The sequence below is a fragment of the Petaurus breviceps genome, unplaced genomic scaffold (assembly GCF_028583685.1).
Source record: "Petaurus breviceps papuanus isolate PSGF00001 unplaced genomic scaffold, PetGlider_PUasm1.0 90804, whole genome shotgun sequence".
Classification (NCBI taxonomy): domain Eukaryota; kingdom Metazoa; phylum Chordata; class Mammalia; order Diprotodontia; family Petauridae; genus Petaurus; species Petaurus breviceps.
Genome location: NW_027187348.1, coordinates 1,854,193 through 1,870,072, shown reverse-complemented (window position 1 = coordinate 1,870,072; position 15,880 = coordinate 1,854,193).

Here is a 15,880-nt window from a genome sequence, read left to right as displayed (position 1 = left end):
TCTCTCCTCATCTCCTCTCATTATATTCCTCTCATCTCTTAATTTCACCTTTTAAGTATCATCCCTTCCTGTTAAATTGGTCCCGTGCCCTCTATCTATGTATACCTGTAAACGTATATACACACATTCATATATGTATTCATATGCCCGCATACCCTCATATTCAGTAATACATGAATAGAAACAGGAGGTAGAAAATGGGGCAGAAAAAATGGAGGTAGAAAAGAGAACTGGTGTTTGATATGAGAATAACAGCAATATTCTAGAGAATATATATTCTCTAGATAGTCTACAGAACAGGACAGAGTGCTGGTGAGTAGGTTAATTATAGGGTTGAGATTTTGGAAGAAAGTAAGTGAAATCAGAGCAGGTGTAACAACCTGAGAAAGTACTGAAGGCAGATGAATTGGAGGCCTTGACAAGACCTTGAAAATTAGGCGATCTTTGGTAACTTAGATACAGGGAGAGAGATTCATATGAGATTAATTTGGTTTGGGGAGTGCTGCCCATGGGCAGGCAGTTTGACATCAGTGGTGTAATGGATAGAGCATGGCACCTGAAATTACAAACACATGGGTTTTATTCCTACCTCAGATACTAGTTTTGTAACCTTGGTAAATCTCTTAAATCTCTGATCCTCAGTTTCCTTCATTATAAAATGGGGATTAACTACCTCACAGGGTTGTTGTGAGGATCAAAATGTAATTTGCATATAAAAGCACTAGGCAAACCTTCAACTGCTATATGATGATAGCTAGTATTAGTAGCATTATTAATCTTGTATAGGATATCACCCGTGGTAGTTTTGTAGGTCAATTTTGCTTTGTTGTTTTTCTCCATTACAAGGAAAAGTTCAATAGGGGCAGTGGGTTTAACAAGAAATTACTTTAATGTAAAAAATGAAAGGTGTCCAAACAACTTATGGTGGGATTTTGGAGGCCTTGCTTTGCTTAGCCATTTTGCCAAGTTTCCAAGTTCAAGTAAATGGAGTGGGTCTAAGAGAAAGTGAATCATGTGAAAAATGAAACACATCAATAAAACAATGAAAAAAGAAAAAAAATGGAAGCAAAATATGATCTCAATGATGGACGGAATGGCTGAGCAAATTATGGTTTATGAATGTACTCAAATATTATTGCACTATAAGGAATAACAAATACAAAGAATTCAGAGGAAATTGGGAAGACTTGTATGGGGTGACCCAGGGTAAAGAAAGAGAACCAGTAGAATAACAAAAGTCTTAACTGTGACCATGTATATAAAGTCTACATCTAGAAACTACAAAATGGTCAATTACAAATCAAGAATCATAGGGGTAATTGTCGGGAAGTGTCTATTGTGTCGAAACAAAATATATCAATACATTTAACCAAAAAGAAACACAATTTTTCAAAAAAGAAACTAGGAGTTCTTACTATTAAGAGCTGGAAAATAAAATAAAATGAGGCAGTTGTAGAAATTATCTCCTTTTTAGCTCTAACTTTCTAAAGTGCTATGGATTTGATTTGTCCAAGTTTTTCTAGGAAGGCAATTTCATTCTGGGGATTCATTCAGAGATGTTCATTCATTCATTCATGAGAGGCATCATAGTACTTAGAGGTGGGAGAAACCAAGTTTGGAATCCTGCTTATAAGACTTTGTAGCTGTGTGACCATGATCATTTAACTTCTTGTAGCCTTAATTTCCTTGCCTGCAAAGTGAGAGTAGTAACAAACTTAGTTTCTATTTCACAGGGTCACTGTAAGGCTCAAATGAGATCAGGCATATATATGCATTGTATACCTCAATATGTTATAAAAATGTCAGTTCATAAACATTTATTAAACATTAGCTATATTCCAGGCACTATGCTAAGTGCTGGATATACAAAAAGAGGCAAAGACAGCCTCTTCCCTTAAGGAACTCACGACCTAATAGAGGAGACAACAAGCCAACAAATAGGTATGAACAAGCTGTGTAAAGGATAACGAGGAAATAATGAAGAGGGGAGCCACTGGACTTAAAAGGGGGTAGGATAGGCTTCCTATAGAAGATGGCATTTTAGTTGGAATTTAAAGGAAGCCAGGGAGGCAGAGATGATAAGGGAGGCATGAAAGATAGAGAAAATGCCCAGAGCTAAGAAAATGAGTGTCTTCTACATGGATCAGCCAGGAGGCCAGTATCACTGCATCAAAGAGTATGGCAGGAAGTAAGGTAGAAGAATACTGGAAAGATAAGAGTTTATGAAGGTTATGAAGGATTTTGAAAGCCAAACAGGACTTTGTACTTGATTGTGGAGGTTATAGGAAGCCACTGGTGTTTATTAAGTAGCAAGGTGACATAGCTGGACCTGAGCCCTAAGAAAATCTCTTTGGTGACTGAATGGAAGATGATTGGAATGGGAAGAGATTTGAGGCAGGCAGACCCATTGGCAGTCTACTGCAATCATCCATGCATAAGGTGATATAAAGGTCTGCACCAGTGGAGACAATACCAGAGGAGAGAAGGGGAATATTTGAGAGATGTTGCAAAGGTGAAATTAACAGGATAGTGAGGACTGAAGGATGGCACCTAGGTTGCAAGCCAGAGTGACAGAGAGGGTAGAAAGATAATGAGTTCAGTTTGAGATACACATACACACATAACATGTGTGTATATGTCCATGTACCCATATGTGTATAGACATGCATACACATATATACACATACATAAAGGGACAGACACAGAGAGAGGGAGGGAAGGGGAGAGAGAGAGGGAGAGCGAGAGAGTGAGAACGAGAGAGAGAGAGAGAGAGAGAGAGAGAGAGAGAGAGAGAGAGAGAGATGTGTCTACTGGAAAGCCAGTTTGAGATGTCTGAAAGATAGTTGCAGATGTGAACTGGAGGTCAGCAGAGAGGCTACAACAGGATAGGTAGATTTGAAAATCAGTAGCATAAAGATGGTAATTAAATCCATGGGAGTTGATGAGATCACAAAGTGATCAGGTAGTATAGAGAGATAAGAGAAGAGGGTCTAGGATAGAATCCTGTGGAACATCTACACTTATTGGGCATGATCTGAATGAGAATCCAGCAAAGAAGACTAAGAAGGGGTGGTCTGGGAAGCCAAGGTGTTAGATAAGAGGTAGCAACTCAGTGAAGCTATCCCAATATTCCCTTCCAAACAATTAAAATAATATCTCAAATCAAATTTTGGAGTGGCAAAGACAACAAAAGCTTGGGGTGTGATATTTTTCCGATCCAAAACAACTTAGGAGGTTAGGAGGAGAGGTCTGTGACACCAGTGTGGAGGCTAGCCCAGCAGCAACACAAGTGGTGGGCCTTGGAGGTGGCTACAACAGTGGCAGCAGTGGCTTTGGGAGTTTTCAGCCTAGGGATAGAAAGAGGGTCAGCCGACTGGTCAGAAAGAGATTGGAGGGGACCCTTTGCTGGCATGAGGTGCAGGACCTTGCAGCATTGCCCATACACACAGTTCTGTGTCATAGTTCCAGGGCAGAGAAGAGTACTTGTGGTCTCTCACAAAGAACCAGGAGCTCTGGTCTCAATTCCAAGGCAGAGAGAAGAACTAGCACTGGTGGTCACTGAACAGGGGACCTGTTCACAGCTCCAGGGCCAAGAGGAGTGTTAGCACTTACAGCCGTAGAGAAGCAATGTCCCTTCCTGGCTAAAGACCAGGGCACAGGGCAAGAGATCACACCTCTCTTTGGATCAATACCACTGTGGAAGTACTGAAAACTTATAGACCCTGGTAGAGCAAATTTTGAAAACAGCAACACAAAAAACTCAAAATTTGGAACAATGCTCTCCCTATGCCTGGAACAGAGCTTAACTTTAACATAAAATTGAAAGTAAAGAAATAGATTCGAAAATAGAAAAAACAACAACAAAAAAAGAACCTAACCATCGAAGGTGGTTGGTGCAGGAGCTTAAGCAGGTTCCTGCTTTTACTTCACCATCTTGGCTCTCCCCCTCTCCCCCCTCCCCCCGAACCTAACCATTGAAAAGTTGCTATGATTACAAGGAAGATCCAGACACAAACTCAGAAAAAGACAGCAATATCAAAACAGCTATGAGCAAAGTATTAAAGAAAAAATGTAAGTTGTACACAAGCCTAATAAAAACAAGAATTCCTAGAAGAGTTTAAATAGGATTTTCAAACTCAAATAAGAGAGGTAAAGGGAAAATTGAGAGAAGAAATGAAAGAGATGCTAGAAAATTATGAAAAGAGAGTCAACAGGTTGGTAAAAGAGGTACAAGGAAAAAAACACTGAAGAAACCAACACCTTAAAAAGCAGAATTGGCCAAATGTCAAAAGAGGCACAAAAATACACCAAAGGGGAAAATTCCTTAAAAAGTAGAATTGGACAAATGGAAAAAATGGTATAAAAATTCACTGAGGAAAAGAACTCTTTACAAAGCAGAACTGACCAAATGGAAAAATGGCCAAAAGCTCACTGAAGAAAATCATTCCTTAAAAATTAGAATCAAACAAGTAGAAGATAATGACAGGATACATAAAGAAATGATAAAAAGAAGGAAAAAGAGAAGATGTAAAATATCTCACTAGAAAAACAACTGATCTGGAAAATAGATCAAATAGGCAATTTTATAAAAAAAAGAGGCTAGACATCATATTTCAAGAAATTATGAAGGAAAATTGCCCCAATATCTAGATTCAAAGGGCAATGTAGAAATGAAAAGAATCCACTGATCATCTCCTGAATGAGATCTCAAAATAAAAATTCCCAGGAATATTATAGCCCAATTCTAGAGCTCCCAGTTTAAGAAGCAAATATTGAAAGCAACAAGAGAAAAACAATTTAAATATCATAGGACTATAATCAGGATCATGCAAGATTTATCTGCTTCCATGTTGAAGGTCCAGAGGTCATGGAATATGATATCCTGGAAAGCAAAAGACCTAGGATTACAACTAAGGATAACCTACCCAGAAAAACTGAGCATAATCCTTCAGGGGGAAAAATTGATATTTAATGAAATGGAGGTGTTTCAATCATTTCTGATGAAAAGGCCAGAGATTAATAGAAAATTTGACATTCAGACATGACTCAAGAGAAGCATAAAAAGGCAAACATGAAAGAGAAATAATAAGGGAATTAATACTAATATGGTTAAACTGTTTACATTCCTATAAGGAAAGATGATACTTATAACCCCCAAGAACTTTGTTAGGCCAGTTAGAAGGAATATACATAAAAAGAAGACATGGATATGCATAAACTATGATGGGATGATCGAAAAAAATCAAATCAAGCAATGAGAAAGAAAGATGCACTGGAAGAAGGCAGAAGGGAGAGGAAAACTAGAAAAATTATCTCACATAAAAGAGGTACACAAGGAAGAGCTTTTACAGTGGAGGGGAAAATGGAAAGGGGTGTCCAACAAACCTTGAACCTCACTCTCATTGAAATTAGTTCAAAGAGGGAATAACATCTACAATCACTTGCATATAGAAATCTATCTTACCCAACAGGGAAGTAGGGAAGGAAGTGAATGAGAGAAGGGGTGAGAATAATAGAAAGAAGAGTAGAATAAGGGAGGCAATGGTCAGAAGGAAAACAGACTTCTGAAAAGGAAAAGGGTAAAATGAGAGATAAGAATGAATGGGAAAAATAGGATGAAGAAAAATACACACTTAGTAACCATAACTGTGAATGTAAATGGGATGAACTCACCCATAAAACAAAAGCAGAGAACAGAACCTAGAATCCAACAATATATTGTTTACAAGAAACATACTTGAAACAGAAAGACACATACAGAGTAAAAATAAGTGTTGGGAGCTGAATCTATTATGCTTCAACTGAAGTAAAAAAGAAAAAAAAAGCAGGGGAGCAATCCTGATCTCAGACAAAGCAAAAACAAAAGTAGACCTAATTTAAAAAGATAAGCAAGGAAACTACCTCTTGGTAAGAAGTACCATAAATAATGAAGTAATAACAATAATAAATATATAAGCACCAAATGTCATAACATCCAAATTCTTATAGAAAAAGTTAAATAAGTTCCAGGAAGAAATAAATAATAAAATTATACTAGTGGGAAACCTCAACTTTCCCTTCTCGGAACTAGATAAATCTAACCACAAAATAAATAAGAAAGAAGTTGAGGAGATGCATTTTTTTTTTTTGCTTTTTGGAGGGCAATTGGGGTTAAGTAACTTGCCCAAGGTCACAAGGCTAGGATTGTGTGTGTGTGTGTGTGTGTGTGTGTGTGTGTGTGTTAAGTGTCTGAGGCTGGATCCAAACTCAGGTCCTCCTGACTCCAGGGCCAGAACTCTACTCACTGCACCACCTAGCCGCCCCAATGCATAATTTTTTTAAGTTAGATATAATAGACTACTGGAGAAAAATGAATGGGAATTGAAAATATTATACTGTTTTCTCAGCTGTACATGGCACCTTCACACACAAAAAAAACCCTGACCATATATTAGGGCATAAAAACCTCACAAACAAGTGTAGAAAGGCAGAAATATTAAATGCATCCTTTTCAGACCAAAATGAAATAAAAATATAGTCAATAAAGGACTATGGAAACATACATTAAAAATTAATTGGAGGGGTGGCTAGGTGGCGCAATGAATAGAGCACTGGCCCTGGAGTCAAGAGGACGTGAGTTCAAATCCAGCCTCAGACACTTAATACTTACTAGCCATGTGACCTTGGGCAAGTCACTTAACCCCAATTGCGCAGCCCTCCCCCTCCAAAAAAAAAGCAAGAAAAAATTTAATTGGAAGCCAAATAATTTAATCCTAAAGAATTGGTGTGTCAAAGAACAAATCATAGAAATGATCAATAATCTCATTAAAGAGAATGACAACAATGACACAATATACCCCAAATGGTAGGATGTATCAAAAGCAGCAACTAGGGGAATATTTATACCTCTAAATCCTTACATCAATAAAATAGAAAAAAGTATTGGCCGTGAAATTAAAAAACAAAACTAGAGAAAGGATAAATTAAAGATCCTCAATTAAACACCAAAATGCAAATCCCAAAAATTCAAAGGAAGATTAATAAAATTGAAAGTAAAAATCCATTGAACTAATAAATAAAACTAAAAGTTGGTTTTATGAAAAAATAATAAACTAGGTAAACCATTGGTAATTTGATTTTTTAAAAAAGGAAGAAAACAAAATTACCACTATCAAAAATGAAAAGAGTAAATGTACCACCAATGAAGATGAAATTAAAGCTATTATTAGGAGCTATTTTGCCCAATTACATGCCAGTGACAACATAAGTGAAAATGACAAACTAAGTGAAATGGATGAATATTTACAAAAATATAAATTGCCCATAAGAGGAAACAGAATACTTAAATAACCCTATCTTAGAAAAAGAAGTTGAACAAGCCATCAACAACCTCCCTAAGAAAAAAATCCCAGGACCAGATGGATTCACAAATGAATTCTAACAAACATTTAATGAATAATTAATTACAGTAGAACATAAACTATTTGGGAAAATAGACAAAGAAGGAGTCCTACCAAATTCTTTTTATGACACAAATAAGGTTCTGATAACTAAACCAGGAAGAGCAAAAACAGAGAAGGAAAATTATAGATCAATTTCCCTAATGAATATCAATGCAAAAATTTTAAATAAAATATCAGCAAGGAGATTACAGCAATATATCACAAAGATTATACACTATGACCAGGTGGGATTTATACCAGAAATGCAGAGCTGGTTTACTTTTAGGAAAACTATCACCATAATTAATCATATCAATTAAAAAACACATTATCAAATGATTATATCAATAGATATAGGAAAAGCTTTTGACAAAATACAATACTTATTCCTATTAAAAAAATAATAGAAAGCATAGGAATTTGAAGTCTTCCTTAAAATGATAAGTACTATCTATCTAAAACCATAAACAAGTATTATCTGTAATGGCGATAAGCTAGTAGACTTCCAAATAAGAGTTGGGGTGAAGCAAGAGTGCCCATTATCACCACTATTATTCAGTATTGTACTAGAAATGTTAGCTATAGTAATCAGAGAAGAAAAAGAAATTAAAGAAATTAGTATAGGCAATGAGGAAACAAAATTATCACTCTGCAGACAATATATTGGTATACTTAGAGAACCCTAGAAAGTCAACTAAAAAACTACTTGAAATTATTAACAACTTTAGCAAAGCTGCAAGATATAAAATAAACCCATATAGATCATCAGCATTTCTATATATTACCAAAAAAGTTCAGCAAGAAGAGATAGAAAGAGAATTTCCATTCAAAATAACTGCAGACAGTATAATATACTTGGGAGTCTACCTTCCAAGACAAACCCATGAACTATACAAACACAATTACACAACATTTTTCACACAAAGATAAAGACAATTGGAAAATTTTAATTGCTCATAAATAGGCTGGGCCAGTATAATTTTTAAAAAATGACCATTCCACCTAAATTAATTTTCTTATTTGGTTCCATACCAATCAAATTACCAAAAAAAATTTATAGAGCTAGAAAAAATAGTAACAAAATTCATCTGGAAGAACAAAAGGTCAAGAATATAAAGGGAATCAATGAAAAGATGTGAAGGAAGCCAACCTAGCAGTGCCAAAGTCCAAACTATTTTAAAAAGCCATAATTATGAAAACAATTTGGTACTGGCTATGAAAGAGTGGTGGATCAATGGTACAGATTAGGTATACAATATACAGTATTAAGTGAAAATTTTAATCTAGTATTTTATAGACCTAAAGATCTAAGTTTTGGGGACAAGAACTCACTATGTGACAAAAATTGATGGGAAAACTGGAAAGCAGTTTGGAACAAACTACATATAGACCAACACCTCACATAATATATACCAAGATAAGGTCAAAATAGGCACATGACTTAGACATAAAAGATGATACCATAAGCAAATTACAGAAACATGAAAAAATTCACCTGTCAAATCTATGAATAAGGGAAGAATTTGTGACCAAACCAGAGATAGTAGATAGGATCACAGGAAGTAAAATGGATAATTTTGATTACATTAAATTAAAAGGGTTTTCCACAAACAAAACCAATGCAACAAAAATTAGAAAGAAAGCAAGAAACTGAGGGGGTGGGATTTTAAAGGTCTCAGTTCTCAAATATATAGAAAATGGAGTCAAATTTATAAAAATAGGAGTCATTTCCCACTTGATAAATGGTTAAAGCAAATGAACAGGCAATTTTCAGAAGAAATAATCAAAACTATTTATAGTCATATTAAAATCACCATTGCTTAGAGAAAGGCAGACTAAAACAACCCTGAGGTACCACCTCACACCTATCAGATTAGCTAAAATGACAGAAAAGGAAAATGACAAATTCTGCAGAACATGTAGGAAAAAGCATTGTTGGTGGAGTCATAAATTGATTTAATCATTCTGGAGAGTGATTTGCTCAAAGGGCTATAAAACTATGCATACCTTTTGACCCAGCAATACCATATTAGGTTTGGTAATAACCATACCAAGAGGATTAAAGAAAAGGGGAAAGGACCTAGGTCTAAAAGGACCTAGATGTATAAAAATATAGCAGATATTTCTGTGGTGACAAGGAATTGAAAATTGAGAAGATGCCTATCAATTAGAGAATGGTTGAACAAGTTGTGGGTTATAATTGTCATTGAATACTATTGTGCTATAAGAAATCATGAGCAGGATGGTTTCAGCAAAATCTGGGAAGACTTATATAAACTGATGCAAAGTGAAGTGAGCTGAACCAGGAGGACCAGCAACATTGTCAGGATCATCATTTGTTCTGATCAATACAATGATCCAAGATCATTCCAAAGGACTTATAATGAAAAATGTTATTTACTTCTGGAAAGAGAACTAATAGAATGAAGTCTAAGTGTATATTGGAACATTTTTTCTCTTTCTTTCTGTTTCTTACTTTTTTGCAAATTAGCTACTATGGAAATATCTTTTGCATGATTTTACATGTATAATTGATATCACATTTCTTGCCTTCTCAATGGGTGGGGAAGTGTGAAGAGGGAGGGAAAGAACTTGGAACTCAATTCTTTATAAATGTATGTTGAAAATAAATAATGAACTTATTTATGTTGGTAGGAGGAGTGGTATCCCAAATACCTAGAGAGAAAAGGGTGATGAACAAGGCAAAAGCTACAGAGTGGTTGAAAAGAATGAGGATGGAAGGTCTGAAGTCAAAGGGAAGGTTGCTCATTTTTACATGAGTTTCTCCACATAGTACTTAGGTGATCAGAATGGTTAGCAAAGCAAGTGGATGTTGCCTTGTTGGAGTTGATCTGTCTGTCAATAACTGCCTTCCTTGGAGGTGGCTAGGTGGCGCAGTGAGTAAAGCGCTGGCCCTGGAGTCAGGAGGACCCGAGTTCAGTTCTGGCCTCAGACACTTAACACCCACACAAAAAGACTAGCTGTGTAACCTTGGGCAAGTTACTTAACCCCAATTGCCCTCCAAAAAGCAAAAAGAAAAAAAAACTACCTTCCTTTTGGGACACCAAAGCATCAAAGGGAAGGTACAGGTCAGAGAAAGATATCACTCCTCTTCTAACTTTAAGAATGTTCAGATTCTTTTAAAAAAATTATATATCCAATGTCTTCATTTCCTCACTAACTGATCCTCCTCAACCTCTTGTCACATGGACACAAGACCTGTATCTCTCCTCCCCTCAACCCAAAGCAATTCTCAGAGAATGGAGTTACTCTACCACAGAAGGGCTTGTTGATGCCAGAATTACCTACAGTGTACACAGTACTATGCCAGCTGTGGAGGGAGAACAAACTTTAGAAAAAATGTAGTTCATGACCTCATGGAATTTATAGTCTAGTAGGTAGATAAAATAAATACAGATAGTTACTTTAGTATTTAGATGGATCTGGAATGTGATCTGTGACCCGTCAACAAACTAGTCCTAAATCATAAACCATCCATGACTTCTCCTATTCAACCCTTGTCCAGACCCTCTCATAGATCCTTCAGAGAGGGTCCACTCTATATGCTAATGGCCTTCCTCTGGGTCCTTCATATCATTCTTGAGTACCAGGCAAAGTTTATGCTGTCCATCCTTAAGCCCTCACTTTCACTATATGAAAAACCCATTTTATTTTCCAAATTATTTACCTCCTGGATAATATTCCTTGTATTACTTCTTGACCATAGGCCATCACTGAAAATTCACCGCACCTTTATTTTTATGCTCACTGTTGTCTCTCCATTGCCTTCTGGAGAATCTCTAATTTTTAGTAGGGAGATAAGACACAAAAATTCAGCTTTGGACACTTATTAGCTGTGTGACTCTGGACAAGTCACTTAACCTTGTTTGCCTCAGTTTCCTCATCTGTAAAATGAACTGGAGAAGGAAATGGCAAACTACCCCAGTATCTTTGTCAAGAAAACCCCCAATGGGGTCGCCAAGGGTCAAACACAATTGAAATGACTCAACAACACATACAAAGTGCATTAGAGTTCCAAAATAAAGGGCTCTGTGAAGTTTGTTTGGGGATAGTATTATTGTCAGGAGGAATCGGAGAGGGCTTCATGGAGATGGTGGCATTTGAATAGGGCTTTAAAGAATGAACAGAAATTCAACAAGTGAAGAAGAGGATTGAGAATATTCTACAATATACCCATTATACAAAAGAAGACCAATGAAGATATTTATGAATTATGTTTGACTTTAACAACTAATATTTACATAGTTCTTTAAGGTCCAAAAAGTGTTTTACATATATTATCTCATTTGATCCTCATGGCAACCTTGTGATAGCAGGTGCTATGATTACCCCCCACCCATTTTATAGATGAAGAAACTAAGACCGAAAGATTAAGTGACTTGCACAGGGCAACATAGCCAGTGAGTATCTGAAATAGGATTCAAACTCAGGTCTAACTCCAAAACAAGTTCCATGTTCTAAACACTTTAAAATTCAGCTTCCTTAGTTTCATCATTCTGTTCTCCAGGTTCTTTGCATATTTGTCTAAGGAAAAGAATCTGCCTTCATCAAAGCTATTAATACTGGAAAGGGTATTGTTTGAATCTGGTTCCCTGGTGAGAAATGTGGGACTCTGACATCTAAACATGCTTTCACTTACAAAGGCTATATAATCAAGGCGGAGACCTCTCTACTTAAACTATTAGCCTTGTCAAAGGGCACATGAAATCCATTCACAAATTTGTTAACTGTTCTTCCTCTCTACTAGGCTGTCTTTATGCACATACGCATGTACCTACATCCATTTTCCCTGCCTAGTCTCTCCCTCTCATGGTATACGTTCTTCTTCCCAGGAAAAATACCCCCCCAAAGGGTTCTCAAGAGAACAGCAACAGCGTGTGAGCCCCAACATGTGTATGAAACATGTAGCTCTTTGTTCTCCCCCAGAATATGCCTTTTTACTTCCTTCTCTAGAAGTGTCAGTAGGATTCCCCCAGGCAATACGGAGGTTGCCCTACTGAAGAATCCTGGAAATCTCCTCTATACACACTACTCTGCCTCCTCTTCACCTGCATTAAAAGGCAACAAAAAAGCATGGTTAATAAGCATGGTGACTATTTTTCTTTTTTCTGTAAGCAATGAGACATCTCAGACTCTGAGCTTCCCCTCTCTAAATGCAATTTTGCTTCCTTACAACGCTCCCACTCCCTTACTCCCACTGAAATTGTTCTTTTCTCTCATTATGACTGAAATTCCCTCTATCCACCTGTATTTTCTCAGGATGCAGGTCTCTGGCTTACTTGCCTCCCTAGCCAGCTTGGAACCCATTCAGAAGCACTTTAACCTAGCCCTCCTTCAGAGCATCCTCCTAGACGTGGCTGGCCAATCCTCAACCCGGGGTCATCCACGACCATCCACTCGCTCTCCTCATCACTGGTATTCTTCGAGGGAAGGCTGTCAACATCTTGTTAACTTTGACCATGAGAATAATTGTCCTCCAGCTCTCACTGATCCTTAGGGCTTAGAAAGTACTTTGGCATGTGTCATTTAATCTCATGGTAGTTCATATTTCTATAGAGTTTCATGGTTTAAAAAACACTTGCCTTACAACCATGCTGTAAAGAAAGATTATGTTAAAGATTGCTATCCCCATTTTAGAGATAAAGAAACTGAGGCTTAGATTAAATGACTTGCCCAAAGTCTCATAACTAGTAAAGACTCAAGTCCAAGTTCTCTGACTACTGATCCAAACTCTTCCCACTAAACCTCACTGCCTACATGTCTCTGTTCACAAGGAAGACCTAGATGAGAGAGGAGATGAATCCATAAAAATCCATCACTGAGAAAGAGTACCCGAGTGCCCACATGCATACACAATTCAAAAACCAACGATGGGTTGGTGGCATCACTTTCACATCACATTTTATGTGAGCAAGAGTGCATATGTGTAAACCTGTGGGAAAGTGCATGTGAACAAGAGTCCTTGAATCTATGAGTCCATGAAGGAAATAAACAAGCACTTATCGTGGTTGTTAATTGTTTCAGTCACGTCCTCATGTTCAACTCTTTGGGACCCTATTTGAGGTTTACTTGACAGAGATACTGGAGTGGTTTGCCATTTCCTTCTCCAGCTCATTTTACAGATTAGGTAACTGGGGCAAATAGGGTTAAGTGATTTGCCCAGGGTCACATCTAGCAAGTGTTTGTGGGCAGATTTGAACTCAGGTCTTCCAGATGTCAAGCCTGACGCTCTACCCACTTAGATGCCGTAAGCACTTATTAAGCACCTACTATGTTCCTAGTACTATACTAAATGATTTACAGATTTGATCCTCACAATTACCCTACAAGATGGTGCTATTGTTATCCCCTTTTTTTAGCTGAGGGAAATTGAAGCAGATGGGGGTTAAGTGACTCACATAGCTTGTAAATATTCTGAGGCTGGATTTGACTCACTTCTTCTTGACTCCAGGCCCAGTACTCTATCCCCTGCACAACCCACCTGCCCCATGAGCTGTTTTTCCATATGAGCAAGTATGCGTATCCAGGTCCAAGTGACAGTTATCAAAAGTTCAAGCAAATGCTGGGCAGACCTCTCCATCCTACCAGTCACACTAAAACTGGATAGCAAACCCATGTAATTCATAAGCTTCATGAAAAATGACATAAAGGAGTCATCTCAAGCCCATAACAGATAACTTTTTAAAATCTTTTTTTATTATGAACTTAAGAATCTTCATACATAAACATTTCAATATATAAAGAACAAAAAAGGGTTGTAGATGAAAAAATAAGTTTTCTGTAAAATACATACCTTATTTTCTAAAATATGCATTAAATTGAGCAAGGTAATTACAAAATTGTTATATCCCCTTCTGAATTTTGTTATTTTCTTTTGCGTATTATTCGATGGTTTACTGTTGCCCTTGACTTTCTCTATTGTTTTGGCATCTACATCCCTATGCAGTAACCTACCCCAAGTAAGTACAGTCAATCAAAACAACACAGCCATGTTGGCAGTGTCTGTGCACAGCTCATTCAGAGCTTCTACTCCATGCCCTCTTTACCAAGCCAGGAGGCATGTTTCAGAACAGTCTTCAGAAGCCATGATTGGTTACCGCATGAATCAGCAGCATCCACAGATTTGTATTAAGGAACACACATGTTCAGCTCCCAATCTAGTGCAAAGAATAAAGAGGAGGTGGGGACAGAATGTTCTCTGAGTAGCCTCAGGGGCATTCACCTACAACCAGAAGAATCCAGTCAGCTCAAAGATGGACATTTTCTCTGAGAATGACCGAACCCACATCCCTGGTTTGCTTGTTTCTTGTTATAAAGGTATTTTACTCCTTTTCACAGCCCTGCCAGAGGATGAGCAGAAGCAGAAAAGGAAGGCAAAACTCAAATCAGTTGATTTGGTAACTTATGTCAGATAAAAGAAAGATTTGATTTATTCTGTCTGGCCCCAGACAGCAGAAGTAGGAGCAAAGGGTAGAAGTGGCAGGATGGAAGATTTCTGTTCAATAATAGAAAAAACTTTCCAATAACTAGAGCTGTCCAAATATTGGAATTGCTGCCCCCACAGGTAGTGAGATCCCTATTACTGGAGGTCAAAGGACCATAGATTAAGAACTGGGGACTCTTAGAGTCTTCAAGAAAAGGCTAAGTAACCATTTTCACTTTCCAAAGGGGGATGACATTAGGGAAGGGAACCAGGAAGGCTTGATGGGGAAAGCACCTGAGTTGGGCTTTAAAAACAGAGAAAGAGCAAGAAAGGCAAAGACATAGAGACAGGACAGGGCAGAATGAGAAGAAGGGATAGAATATGATCCATCTGGGCTGTAACTTAGAGGATATGAAGGGAGTAGTAAGAGACAAGGCTGGTCAGCTAGGCTCAAGCTGTAATATGGCGTGCCTTGGATGTGCAGTAAGTTCATATTTCATGCTAGAGAAAAAAAAAGAAACCAGTGAAGGTTTTGACTCAAAGAGCATAGTGATCAAAACACTTAGGAATGAATATAAAGAAATGTTAGCAGAGGGGAGAGAATGGAGGCAGGAATACCACTTAGGAGGCCATTACATTAGTCCCAGTGGTGTCAAACTCAAATAGAAACAGGGACAGCTAAATCACATATAAAGATCCCTGTGGGCTGCATATTGACTTAGTTTTAAAATGTAATATTATCTATGTGCTGTTGTATTCTTATTTATCTTGTTAAATATTTCCCAATTACATTTTTCCATTCAAATTTATTTTGTTTTCAATTCCAGATTCTCTTCTTCCTCCCCCCCACCCCCTCACCCAACCATTGAGAAGGAAAGAAATACAAGATCCATTACAAATATAAAATTATGCAAAACACATTTCCACATTGGCTATGTTCCAAAAAGAAAGACAGAAAAAGGAAAAGGGGAAGGAAGGAAGGAAGGAAGGAAGGAAGGAAGGAAGGAAGGAAGGA